A 13601-nucleotide genomic window follows, 5' to 3' on the forward strand; every position below is an offset into this window, starting at 1 on the left:
TCTAAACCCTTCATTCAGGAAGGATGAAGAATTGGAAAATGGAGACACTGGTAAATCCTTTACACACTTTGTTTTTTGATGAGGAGAATAATGAGTTTAGTTTATTGTCACATGTACCAAGGTACAGTGAAAAGCTTTTGTTGCGTGCTAACCAGTCAGCAGAAAGACTATACATGATTACAATTAAACCATCCATAGTGTACAGATACATGATGAAGGGAATAACGTGAATAACATTTAGTGCAAGGTAAAGCCAGTAAAGTTCGATCAAAGATAGTCCGAGGGTCTTCAATGGGGTAGATAGTAGCTCAGGACTGCTCACTAGTTGTTGATAGGATGGTTCTGTTGTCTGATAGCAGCTGGGAAGAAACTGTCCCTGAATCTGGAGGTGTGCGTTTTCACACTTCTACACCTTTTGCCCGATGGGAGAGTGGATAAGAGGGAGTGGCCAGGGTGCGAGTCATCCTTGATTATGCTGCTGGCCTTGCCGAGGCAGCGTGAGGTGCAGATGGAGTCAATGGAAAGGAGTTTTTGATGTAATGGGACTCGCGCCAAGCAAGGTCAGAGAGAAAATAGAGATTTTCGGACATTCTCATTGAGAGAGACTCGGTAATGTGTGGGCATGGATAATGAGGCAGAGACATGAATGGCTTTATTTTCAGACTCCATTTATTTGTAAGAGCTCAAAGTAACATGCAGTTTCATTAGTCTTTCTTTGTACTAGCTTTAGGTTTATTATTGTCAAGTGTCATGAGGTAAAGTGAAAAGCTTTATTTTGCATAGAGTCATACATCGTGGAAACAGGCCCTTCAGCCCAACTTGCCCACACCGACCAACATGTCCCATCCACACTAGTCCCATCTGCCTACGTTTGGCCCTTATCCCTCCAAACCTGTCCTATCCACGCACCAGTCTAATTGTTTCTTAAACGTTGCAATAGTCCCTGTCTCAACTACCTCCTCTGGCAGCTCGTGATAGGAACCTGAGAGGTAGGGACAATTTACAATCTTTACCGAAGACAATTAACCTACAAACCTGTAGTTAACTACAAACATCTTTGAAGTGTGGGAGGAAACCAGAGCTCCCGGACTCCCAGAGAACGTACAAACTCCATACAGACAGTACCCGAGGCACGTTGGTCTGTGTGGGCAATTTGGGTGAAGGGTCTGTTTCCACGCTGTGTGACTACACTGTAAATGGATCGATTGTAATCATGTATAGTCTTTCTCCTGACTGGATGGTACGCAACTAAAAAACTTTTCATTGTACCTCGGTACACGTGACAATAAACTAAACTCAACTCTCCATAAGCCTGCATTGTAGACTTTCTACGAGGCATCAGAGTGAAGTGAAATCTGAATTCAATAATGGATATAACTGAGAAATCAATGCATGTTATAGTTTAGTTTAGTGATACGCCGTGGAAACAGGCCCTTCGGCCCATCTGGGTCCGCGCCAACCAGCAATCCCCGCACATTAAAACTATCCTACCCACACTAGGGACAATTTACATTTATTCCAAGCCAATTAACCTACAAATCTGTACATCTTTGGAGTGTGGGAGGAAACCGAAGAGCTTGGAGAAAACCCATGCAGGTCACAGGAAAAATGTACAAACTCCGTACTGACAGCCCCGTAGTCAGAATCGAACCTGGGACTCTAGCACTGTAAGGCAGCAATTCTACCACTGTGCCGCCCTTATAGTGGAATGATCAGAATAATGAACTGGTGCTTTCTGTCTGTCTCTCTCTCTTGCAGTAACAGACGTCAATATTGAGGTGGTCAAGACTGAAGTAAAGATAGAAGATGATGAAGATGAGGATGGTTTTAGCCCAGACACAGCTGCAGAAAACAGCATTGTACCCAACGCACTGAAACGGAAACAGATACACAATGGGTTTGGTGAGACGACCCTAGACCATGAAAGCCCCATCAGCCATAAATGGAGAAGACTTAACTGTGAGGTAATGTCATCCACACTGCAATCTAGCTTAACCGTACAAAGCTATTTTCATCTTAATGCTCTTTGACACGAACAAATGCAGCATCCACCTATCACTTGCCTGACTTTGTCCTGGCCTCGCCTCTCTTCCAGCTTTTATTGCCCCACCACAATCACCACAAACATGGGTGGCACGGTGGTGCAGCAGTAGAGTTGCTGCCTTACAGCATCGGAGACCCGGGTTCCATCCTGACTACTGTTTCTGCCTGTACGGAGTTTGTACGTTCTCCCCGTGACCGCATGGGTTTTCTCCGGGATCTCCAGTTTCCTCCCACACTCCAAAGACGTACAGGTTTGTAGATTAATTGGGTTTGGTAAAGATTGTAAATTGTCCCTAGTGTGTAAGATGGTGCTAGTGTACGGGTATCGCTGGTTGGTGTGGATTTGCGCTGTATCTCTAAACTAACCTAAACTAAACAATCAGTCTGATGAAGGGTCCCGACCCAAATGGTCAGCTCTCCATGGTTTCTTTTAGAGATACAGCACGGAGACAGGCCCTCTGGCCATCGAGTCTGCACCGACCAGCGATCACCCCGTACACCAACACTATCCTACACAATGGAGACAGTTTTACCAAAACTAAATTAACCCACAAACCTGTACGTCATTGAAGTGTGGGAGCACATGGAGAAAACACACATTGTCAGGGGGAGAACGTGCAAACTCCACAGACAGCACCACTAGATCATGAACATTGCAATGTATTTTAACCGTACAAAGATCTTTTAGTCCTAATGTTCTTTGACACAAACAAATGCAGTATCTTCCTATTACTTGCCAGAATTTGTCCTGCCCTCAACTCTCATCCAGATTTCATTCCCCCACCACAATCAGTTGGAAGGAGGGTCCCGACCCTGAAACATCACCTATCCATGTCCTTCAGTGATGCTGCTTCGTCTGCTTAGTTACTCCAGCACTTTGTCTCTTTTTCTTTTGTTAAACAGCATCTGCAGTTCTTTATTTCTACGTTTAACACTGGTGTCTCAGTATTGGGGTGGGAGATTGCAACCTTCACGTGGTCCGCCCTGTTTTAACGACTGCAATCAACCTGGCGTGCACAATCAAATATGATCAAATAGAACAAGTTGTCCTGCAACTTTAGATGGTGCACGCCATATGCAAGAAGAAGTCTGGTGTCTGTTACTTGCTCATGTTCATCAGACACATGGGCAGAATTAGGCTGTTCAGCCCATCAAGCCTACTCCGCCATTCAATCATATCTGATCTATCATTCCCTTTTAACCCCATTCTCCTGCCTTCTCCCCATAACCCCTGACACCCGTATTACTCCAGAATATGTCAAACCTTGCCTTCAAAATACCCATTGACGTTCTCCACAGCCGTCTGTGGCAATGAATTCCATAGATTCACCACCCTCTGACTAAAGAAATTCCTCCTCATCTCCTTTCATAAGACACGTCCTTTAATTCTGAGGATCTGTGGTCCCAGATTCTCCCACTAGTGGAAACATCCTCTCTACATCTGCTCAACCCAGAACCTATTTTATACGTGTATGACGATTAAATATAATCAATGATTCAATTATACTTTATTGTCACATGTACCTTGGTACAGTGAAATGCTTTGTTTTGTGTACAATGGTAAAATCATATAGCAGACCTTATATACTCCTCCAGGCCAAATGCAAATTGGAGGAACAGCACCTCATATTTCGCTTGGGCAGTTTACACCCCAGCGGTATGAATATTGACTTCTCTAACTTCATACAAGCCTTGCCTTCCCTCTCTCTCCATCCCTCCCCCACCCTAGTTCTCTGACTAGTTTCACTATCCTTCTGATTAATTTTACTGTTTGTTTCCACGTTATCACCTTCCCCTCAGCCAACAATGACCATTTGTACATTTCCATGAGCAGCATCTGCTTTGATCTGTCCTTTTCACATCTTACTCTTCCATATCTCTAGACTCTGCCTGTCCCGCTGAGTTACTCCACCATTTTGTGTCAAGCTTCAGTGAATATTGGGAATCAGTGGCTGCTAGTATGAGAAGATAGACACAAAATGCTGGAGTAACTCGAGGAACAAGCAGTATCTCTGGAGAGAAGGAATGGGTGACGTTTCGGGTCGAGACCCTTCTTCAGACTGGTCAGGGATAAGGGAAAAGAGAGATGTAGACGATAATGTGGAGAGATAAAGAACAATGAATTAAAGTTATGCAAAAAAGTAATGATGATAAAGGAAAGGAAGGAATGGGTGACGTTTCGGGTACGTATGAAAAGAACAATTCAAGGCCAGCAAGGATAATCAAGGAATGGTGGAGCCCACAATGGTCTATTGTTGGCTGTGGAGAAACATACATAGAAATTAGGTGCAGGAGTAGGCCATTCGGCCCTTCGAGCCTGCACTGCCATTCAATATGATCATGGCTGATCATCCAACTCAGTATCCCGTACCTGCCTTCTCTCCATACCCCCTGATCCCCTTAGCCACAAGGGCCACATCTAACTCCCTCTTAAATATAGCCAATGAACTGGCCTCAACTACCCTCTGTGGCAGAGAGTTCCAGAGATTCACCACTCTCTGTGTGAAAAAAATTATTCTCATCTCGGTTTTAAAAGGATTTCCCCCTTATCCTTAAGCTGTGACCCCTTGTCCTGGACTTCCCTAACATCGGGAACAATCTTCCTGCATCTAGCCTGTCCAACCCCTTAAGAATTTTGTAAGTTTCTATAAGATCCCCTCTCAATCTCCTAAATTCTAGAGAGTATAAACCAAGTCTATCCAGTCTTTCTTCATAAGACAGTCCTGACATCCCAGGAATCATTCTGGCGAACCGTCTCTGCACTCCCTCTATGGCAATAATGTCCTCCCTCAGATTTGGAGACCAAAACTGTACGCAATATTCCAGGTGTGGTCTCACCAAGACCCTGTACAACTGCAGTAGAACCCCCCTGCTCCTATACTGTGTGATGTGGACAATCAGCCATGATCATATTGAATGGCGGTGCAGGCTCAAAGGGCCGAATGGCCTACTACTGCACCGATTTTCTATGTTTCTATGTTTCTATGGTATGAATATTAATCTCTCCAACTTCATGTAATCCTTGCTTTCCGTCTCTCTCCATCCCTCCTCCATTCTAGTTCTCCGAATGTGATAACGAGGGGGTAGGAACAGTGAAACTAAGCAGGACAGCAGTGAAACTAGCAGGATGACTAGGGTGGGGCAGGGACGGAGTGAGAAGGAATGCAAGGGTCACTTGAAATTAAAGAAAGCAATATTCATACTCGGCGGGACAGGCAGCATCTCTGGAGAGAAGGAATGGGTGACGTTTCAGGTTGAGACCCTTCAGACTGAGAGTCATGGGAGAGTGAAACAAGAAATATGGAAAGGCAAGGTGTGAAAAAGAGAGATCAAAGGGGATGAGGCTCACAGAAAAAGTATAGATCATTGTTAGCTCGGGGAAGGTGACAACGGGGGAGGCTAAGATAAAATTTAATCGGGAGACAGTCAAACGTCGGAGAACTAGAATGGAGGAGGGATGGAGAGAGACGGAAAGCAAGGATTACATGAAGTTGGAGAGATTAATATTCATACCATAGAAACATAGAAACATAGAAAATAGGTGCAGTAGTAGGCCATTCGGCCCTTTTGAGCCTGCACCGCCATTCAATATGATCATGGCTGATCATCCAACTCAGTATCCTGTACCTGCCTTCTCTCCATACCCCCTGATCCCTTTAGCCACAAGGGCCACATCTAACTCCCTCTTAAATATAGCCAATGAACTGGCCTCAACTACCTTCTGTGGCAGAGAATTCCAGAGATTCACCACTCTCTGTGTGAAAAATGTTTTCCTCATCTCGGTCTTAAAAGATTTCCCCCTTATCCTTAAACTGTGACCCCTTGTTCTGGACTTCCCCAAGATCAGGAACAATCTTCCTGCATCTAGCCTGTCCAACCCCTTAAGAATTTTGTAAGTTTCTATAAGATCCCCCCTCAATCTTCTAAATTCTAGCGAGTACAAGCCGAGTCTATCCAGTCTTTCTTCATATGAAAGTCCTGACATCCCAGGAAGCAGCCTGGTGAACCTTCTCTGTACTCCCTCTATGGCAAGAATGTCTTTCCTCAGATTAGGAGACCAAAACTATACGCAATACTCAAGGTGTGGTCTCACCAAGACCCTCACCAACTGCAGTAGAACCTCCCTGCTCCTATACTCAAATCCTTTTGCGATGAATGCTAACATACCATTCGCTTTCTTCACTGCCTGCTGCACCTGCATGCCTAATTTCAATGACTGATGTACCATGATACCCAGGTCTCGTTGCATCTCCCCTTTTCCTAATAGGCTACCATTCAGATAATAGTCTATTTTCCTGTTTTTGCCACCAAAGTGGATAACCTCACATTTATCCACATTATACTGCATCTGCCATGTATTTGTCCACTCACCCAGCCTATCCAAGTCACCTTGCAGCCTCCTAGCATCCTCCTCACAGCTAACACTGCCCCCCAGCTTCGTGTCATCCGCAAACTTGGAGATGTTGCATTCAATTCCCTCGTCCAAATCATTAATAGATATTGTAAATAGCTGGGGTCCCAGCACTGAGCCTTGCGGTACCCCACTTGTCACTGCCTTCCATTGTGAAAAGGACCCGTTTACTCTTACTCTTTGCTTCCTGTCTGCCATCCAGTTCTCTATCCACATCAATACTGAACCCCAAATACCGTGTGCTTTAAGTTTGTATACTAATCTCTTATGTGGGACCTTGTCGAAAGCCTTCTGAAAGTCCAGATATAAAACATCCACTGGCTCTCCCTTACCCACTCTAGTAGTTACATCCTCAAAGAATTCTATAAGATTCGTCAGACATGATTTAACTTTCATAAATCCATGCTGACTTTGTCCAATGATTTCACCACTTTCCAAATGTGCTGCTATCCCATCTTTAATAATTGATTCTAGCAGTTTCCCCCATTACCGATGTTAGACTAACGTCTGTAATTCCCCGTTTTCTCTCTCCCTTTTTAAAAAGTGGGGTTACATTAGCTACCCTCCAATCCTCAGGATCTACTCCAGAATCTAAAGAGTTTTGAAAATTATCACTAATGCATCCACTATTTCTGGGGCTACTTCCTTAAGTATTCTGGGATGCAGCCCACTCAATTCCTCCAACTCATTTGACCCAGGGTCCCCTGCTATTTCCGGCAGATTATTTATGTCTTCCTTAGTGAAAACAGAACCAAAGTAGTTATTCAATTAGTCTGCCATGTCCTTGTTCACCATGATCAATTCACATGTTTCTGACTGCAAGGGACCTACATTTGTTTTAACTAATCTTTTTCTCTTCACATATCTATAAAGACTTTTGCAGTCAGTTTTTATGTTCCCTGCCAGTTTTCTTTCAAAATCTATTTTCCCTTTCTTAATTAAACCCTTTGTCCTCCTCTGCTGGACTGAATTTCTCCCAGTCCTCTGGTAGGCTGCTTTTTCTGGCTAATTTGTACACTTCATCTTTTGTTTTGATACTCTCCCTGATTTCCCTTGTTATCCACGGATGCACTACCTTCCCTGATTTATTATTTTGCCAAACTGGGATGAAAAATTGTTGTAGCTCATCCATGCAGTCTTTAAATGCCTTCCATTGCATATCCACCGTCAACCCTTTAAGAATCAATTGCCAGTCTATCTTGGCCAATTCACGTCTCATACCCTCAAAGTTACCTTTCTTTAAGTTCAGGACCCTTGTTTCTGAATTAACAATGTCACTCTCCATCCTAATGAAGAACTCAACCATATTATGGTCACTCTTGCCCAAGGGGCCATGCACAACAAGACCGTTAATTAACCCTTCCTCATTACTCAATACCCAGTCTAGAATAGGGTGGGGCGTAAGCTGCCCAAGTGAAATCCAAGATTTTGTTCCTCCACTTTGCGCTGGGCCTCACTCTGTCAGTGGAGGAGGCCCAGGACAGAAAGGTCAGTGTGTGAATGGGAGGGGAAGTTAAAATATTTAGCAACGTGAAGATCGTGTAGGTCGAGGTTCATTGAAGCTTTTTCACTTTGTTTCCCCAAGGACATGCTTGCCAGTTTGAGGGGCTCCAGCTCTTCCCAGAGGTTCCTGGAGGGTACAAGCAGGATGAGGGAAACCAGCGACGCTCCGTTGCTGGGGAACGACGAGACTGTGTGGGCTGGACTCTCCTTCAGGAAGCCCCTGTACGGCATCACGCACAAGATCTCGGACCGACGGAGCTTGCTAAAGGGAGAGCAGCAGTCAGCCACTGAAGGAGGTTTCTCCAACAGCCTCCTCCAGCAACACCACCTGACCGATGGCCACAAGAACTACTCTAGCAACCTGTCGGCCACTGGAGCCGAGCCCACCCTCTACTCCCTGATCCACAAGATGTTCTTCACCCTCAACACGCTGAACTCCACCATGACCCAGCTCCACAGCAAGATCGACCTGCTGTCACTGGAGGTGGGCCGCATCAAGAGGCACATCAGCGAAGGAGAGTCTGTGGTGGACTTCCCACCACCGGCCGAGTACCGGCTGAACAACAGCGAGCTGAAGCAGCTCCTGGAGCAGAGCTCATCCCCGGGGGACCTCTCCTGCCGCCTGCTCCTCCAGCTCTTCCCAGAGCTCTTGGCTGAAGACCAGGCTGACACGGGTTGCCGAGCGTGCAGCGCCACGCCCACGAGGAAGCTGGACACACTCCACCTACAACTCATCCGAAACTATGTGGAGGTTTGCTACCCGTCGGGCGGGAATGGAGACGTGTGGAGGGCAGAATGCCTCCCGCAGCTCAACGACTTCTTCAACAGCTACTGGGCACAGAGGGAGATGGAGAGCAGTCAGCAGATCTCCAAGGTGGTCAGCATCGACTGGGATGACCATGACATGGGGCAAGCCCAGTCTAACAGCTATGTGGAGTACAACCCCCATGAGGAAGCCCTGTCCTTGGACTCTTTCAGCAGCATCAACTCGGACTTGGTGCTGGAAGCCCAGGAGATCAGTGAGTACCTAGAGGGGGCCTCGTCGCCCGATGAATTTGCTGTCTTGCTCCTCCACCGCCTCTTCCCGGAGCTCTTTGACTCCAGGCGCTTGGCGTCGCGATACAGCTGCCGCGGCTCTGCGGGCAAGCAAGCCCTGGACCCCCAGAAGATGCAGGTGGTGAGGAGATACTGTGAGATCTACTACCCCGAGGTGCGGGACGAGGAGGCATGGACGGAGCTGGTGGAGCGACGGCTCGACCAGGAGCTGGAGTGCGTCCACTCTGACGACAGCGACTCGGACAGGCAGAGGGACGAGAGCATTGGGACCTCCAATGCCTCAATGGTGGGCAGCCAAGAGAACTTCGAAAGGTCCACGCCCTGGTTGAAGAAGTTCTGGCTGAAGCCCGTGGACTTCAACCGGTTGGAGATACCTGCTCCGGACTTTGAGGTGCCCTGCCCGCAACACATCCTCGATAGACACCAGTTGAAGAACATCTACGAGAAAAGCCAGTCTAATGGCAACTTTGCCTCCCGCCTGTTTGTGCAGTTCTTCCCCGAGCTCTTCACGCCGGAGAACCTGAGGAAGCAGTACAACTGCAGCGGGACCTTGGGCAAGAAGCAACTGGATCCCGTGAGGATCAAGCTCATCCGCCACTACGTGCAGCTGATTTGCCCCAGGGCCAAACGCGACAAGACCTGGAAACACGAGTTTATGTCCAAGTTGGACGAACGCTGCCGCCGCAGGGACATGGAACAACGGCACGTCTATCGGCAGGAGAGGAAGAAGTCCATCGCCTACAGCGAAGGAGTGAAGGAAGAGCAGATGCTTGCAGCAACCCAGCCTGAGCAGGTCAAGAGGGATTCAGTTCAACCACAGCCAGTGCCAGACCGTGCTGAACGCTACTACCGAAACTTCTGCAAAGTCCCCCTTCACCAACTCAAAGTCCCCCCTGTCGACTTCCCTGTGGCCACCAAGCATCTAGTGTCCACCGAGGATCTAAAGGACATAGTCCAGGATAGTCTGTCAGTCGCAAACATGTGTGCCCGGCTTCTGGTCAGGATCTTCCCTGAGCTGTTTACGTCCGAAAACCTGAGAGTGCAGTACAACCATTCGGGGGCGTGTAACAAGAAGCAACTGGACCCAGTGCGCCTGAGGCTGATCCGCCACTATGTGAAGGCAGTTTACCCTCGGGCCAAGAGTGATCAGGTGTGGAACTTGGAGTGTATTCCCAGCATCGACGAAAGGTGTAGAAGACCCAACTGGAGGAAGTCCAAGGTGACCGCAGACTCCAAGGATAAGTAACGCTAAGCGTGAGACAGACACAAAAAGCTGGAGTAACTCAGCGGGACAGGCAGCGTCTCTGGTGAGAAGGAATGGGACGTTTCGAGACACTTCTTCACACTTTCAAACGTTAAACGTTTCTCCCTCAGCCGTCTCCTTCGAAATATCAAACTGGCATTTTCACTTCTCTAAAAGGAAGTTCACCACAAAATAGTGACTCATTTGTAAAGTTGACCGCAAGGCAGATAAGCTGTGAATATTTGTTTTAAACTTCAAAAGATCAATGAGTGCCGGCTCTATAGAGAACCCACAGAGGGAGTTACCACCCACCTGATTGTTTCATCTTAGTTTAGTTTAGAGATACAGCACGGAAATAGGCCCTTCGGCCAACTGAGCCCATGCCGACCAGCGATCACCAGAGCACCTGGAGATCACCAGCCATCACCTGAACACATTAGTTCTATCCTACACACGAGGGACAATTTACAGAAGCCAATTCACCTACAAACACACCCATACTAATCAATTATCTGTCAATCTGCGCCTTAAAAATATCCATTGACTTGGCCTCCACAACCTTCTGTGGCAATAAATTCCACAGATTCACCACCCTCTGAAGTTCTATGAAGTTATGTCCTTATATTGCGAGGCTATGACTTCTAGACTTAGACTCTCCCACTAGTGGAAACATCCTCTCCACATTCACTCTATCCAGGCCTTTCACTATTTGGGAGTGGGGTCTATTGGAAGAGATGGAGTGGAGTTGGTTCTTCAATACAATGAAGTCGTATGGAAGAAATGGAGTGGCGTTAGTCTCTCAATGGAATGGGGTGATCTAGAAGAGATGGGGTGGAGTTGGTTCCTCACTGGGAGTAGGGACCACTGAGCAATGGGTGCGCTTGGTCCTCTTCTCTTCCCTTCCCACCAAGCAGGGCTGCCTATTTCCCTCGATGGGAGTGGGGACCAGGATCTGGTAAAGTTGGCATGTCAAGGTCCCCATATGCTGGCATTGGAAAATGGTTCCCTCTATACTGGGATGAAAGAGCATGAGAGGACAGACACAAAGTGCTGGGGTAACTCAGCGGGTCAGGCAGCATCTCAGGAGAGAAAGGGTAAGTGACAATTCGAGTCAAGACCTTTTGACTGAAGAAGTGTTGTGATCTGAAACGTCACCTATCTTTTCCAGAGCTGCTTCCTGTCCCGCTGAGTTACTCCAGCACTTTGTGCCCATCTTTGGTATAAAGTAGCATCTGCAGTACTTTGCTCCTATGAGAATGAGAGTGTAACTGCTAATTTCTGAGATGCTTGAATGATTCTCCGTTGACAAACTCATCGCGTTTGTCCTGATTGTTTACTCAGAGGAAACATTTTGAATAGATAAATATACAAAAAATATTAATTATTATTAACAAACCAACTCCCATGCGACTAGTTTGTCGATTTTTGTACTGAAAGAGTTCAATTTTAGTGATTTGAAAAAGACATCATCTGAATGTTCATAAATTCAGGGAGCAGAATTAGGCCATTCGGCCCATCAAGTGTACTCTGCCATTCAATCGTGGCTGATCTATCCCTCATACCCCTTTCTCCCTATAACCCCTGACACATGTACTTATCAAGAATCTGTCAACTGCACCTTAAAAATATCCATTGACTGCCTCCACAGCCTTCTGAGGCAATGAATTCCATAGATTCACCACCCTCTGACTAAAGAAATTCCTCCTCATCTATTTTCTAAGGGTATGTCCTTATTTTCTAAGGGTATGTCCTTATTTTCTGAGGCTATGTCCTCTGGTCCTAGACTCTCCCACTAGTGGAAACATCCTCTCCACATCCACTCTATCCAGGCCTTTTTCTTTTTAATTTTATACATTTTATGCATTTTGACTGCTAAAACCAACACAAATTTTAGGATTTGATTATCACCTGACACTTGGATATAGATAGTCACAAAATGCTGGAGTAAATCAGCGGGTCAGGCAGCTTCTTTGGAGAGAAGGAAGGGGTGACATTTTGGGTCGAACTGAAACGTCACCCATTCCTTCTCTCCAGTTATGCTTCCTGTCCCGCTGAATGACTGCAGCAATTTGTGTCTATCTTTGGTGTAAACCAGCATCTGCAGTTCCCTCCTACACATGACACTTGGATATGCTACATAGCTATATATCGTTTAGGTATGTTTGTGTATGTCAGTTATCTATAACCAACTCACACAGATAATGTTTTAAATAGATTTATTACCTATCTAGAAAATAAAATTGTACATCTTCTCTATGTGAACATAGTCGCCAAAATCCTTCACATTTGTCACAATATTAAAGTATGACTCAGTATTAAAGACTGTCATATGCAACTTGACAGGAGATTAGTGGGAAAACATAGAGCACATGGTATTGGGGGTAGGGTACTGACATGGATAGAAAACTGGTTGGCAGGCAGGAAACAGAGAGTAGGGATTATCGGGTCCCTTTCAGAATGTCAGGCAGTGACTTGTGGGGTACCGCAAGGCTCGGTGCTGGGACCGCAGCTATTTACAATGTACATCAATGATTTAGATGAAGGGATTCAATTAACATTAGCAAATTTGCAGATGACACAAAGCTGGTGGCAGTGTGAACTGGGAGGAGATGCTATGAGAATGCAGGGTGACTTGGACAGGTTGGGGGAGTGGGCAGATGCATGGCAGATACAGTTTAATGTGGATAAATATGAGGTTATCCACTTTGGTAGCAAAAACAGGATGGCAGATTATTATCTTAATGGTATCAAGTTGGGAAAAGGGGATCTGAAGCGATCTGAGGGTCCTTGTTCATCACTCATTGAAAGTAAGGATGCAGGTACAGCAGGCAGTGAAGAAAGCGAATGGCATGTTGGCATTCATAACAAGAGGAGTTGAGTATAGGAGCAGAGAGGTCCTGCATTTGTACAGGGCCCTAGTGAGACCACATCTGGAGTATTGTGTGCAGTTTTGGTCACCAAATTTGAAGAAGGACATTCTTACTATTGAGGGAGTGCAGCGTGGGTTGATGAGATTAATTCCTGCGATGGTGGGACTGTCATATGTTGATAGAATATGGTGACTTCAATCTACATATAGATTGGGTGAATCAAATTGACAGGGTGTGAGCAACATGTAGAGGAACCAACGAGAGAGCAGGCTATTCTAGACTGGGTATTGAGTAATGAGGAAGAGTTAGATAGCAGTCTTGTTGTGCGTGGCCCCTTGGGCAAGAGTGACCATAATATGGTTGAGTTCTTCATTAGGATGGAGAGTGACATAATTAATTCAGAAACAAGGGTTCTGAACTTAAAGAAAGGTAACTTTGAGGGTATGAGACGTGAATTGGCCAAGATAGACTGGCA

General features: G+C 46.1%; 1 pseudogene; it reads left to right on the forward strand.

The window, feature by feature from the left end:
* LOC129696898 (BEN domain-containing protein 3-like) overlaps positions 1-11651 on the forward strand; it is a 14547-nt pseudogene extending 2896 nt beyond the window's left edge.
* Positions 11652-13601: the final 1950 nt, after the last annotated feature.

The sequence above is a fragment of the Leucoraja erinacea genome, chromosome 5 (genome assembly GCF_028641065.1).
Source record: "Leucoraja erinacea ecotype New England chromosome 5, Leri_hhj_1, whole genome shotgun sequence".
NCBI lineage: Eukaryota > Metazoa > Chordata > Chondrichthyes > Rajiformes > Rajidae > Leucoraja > Leucoraja erinaceus.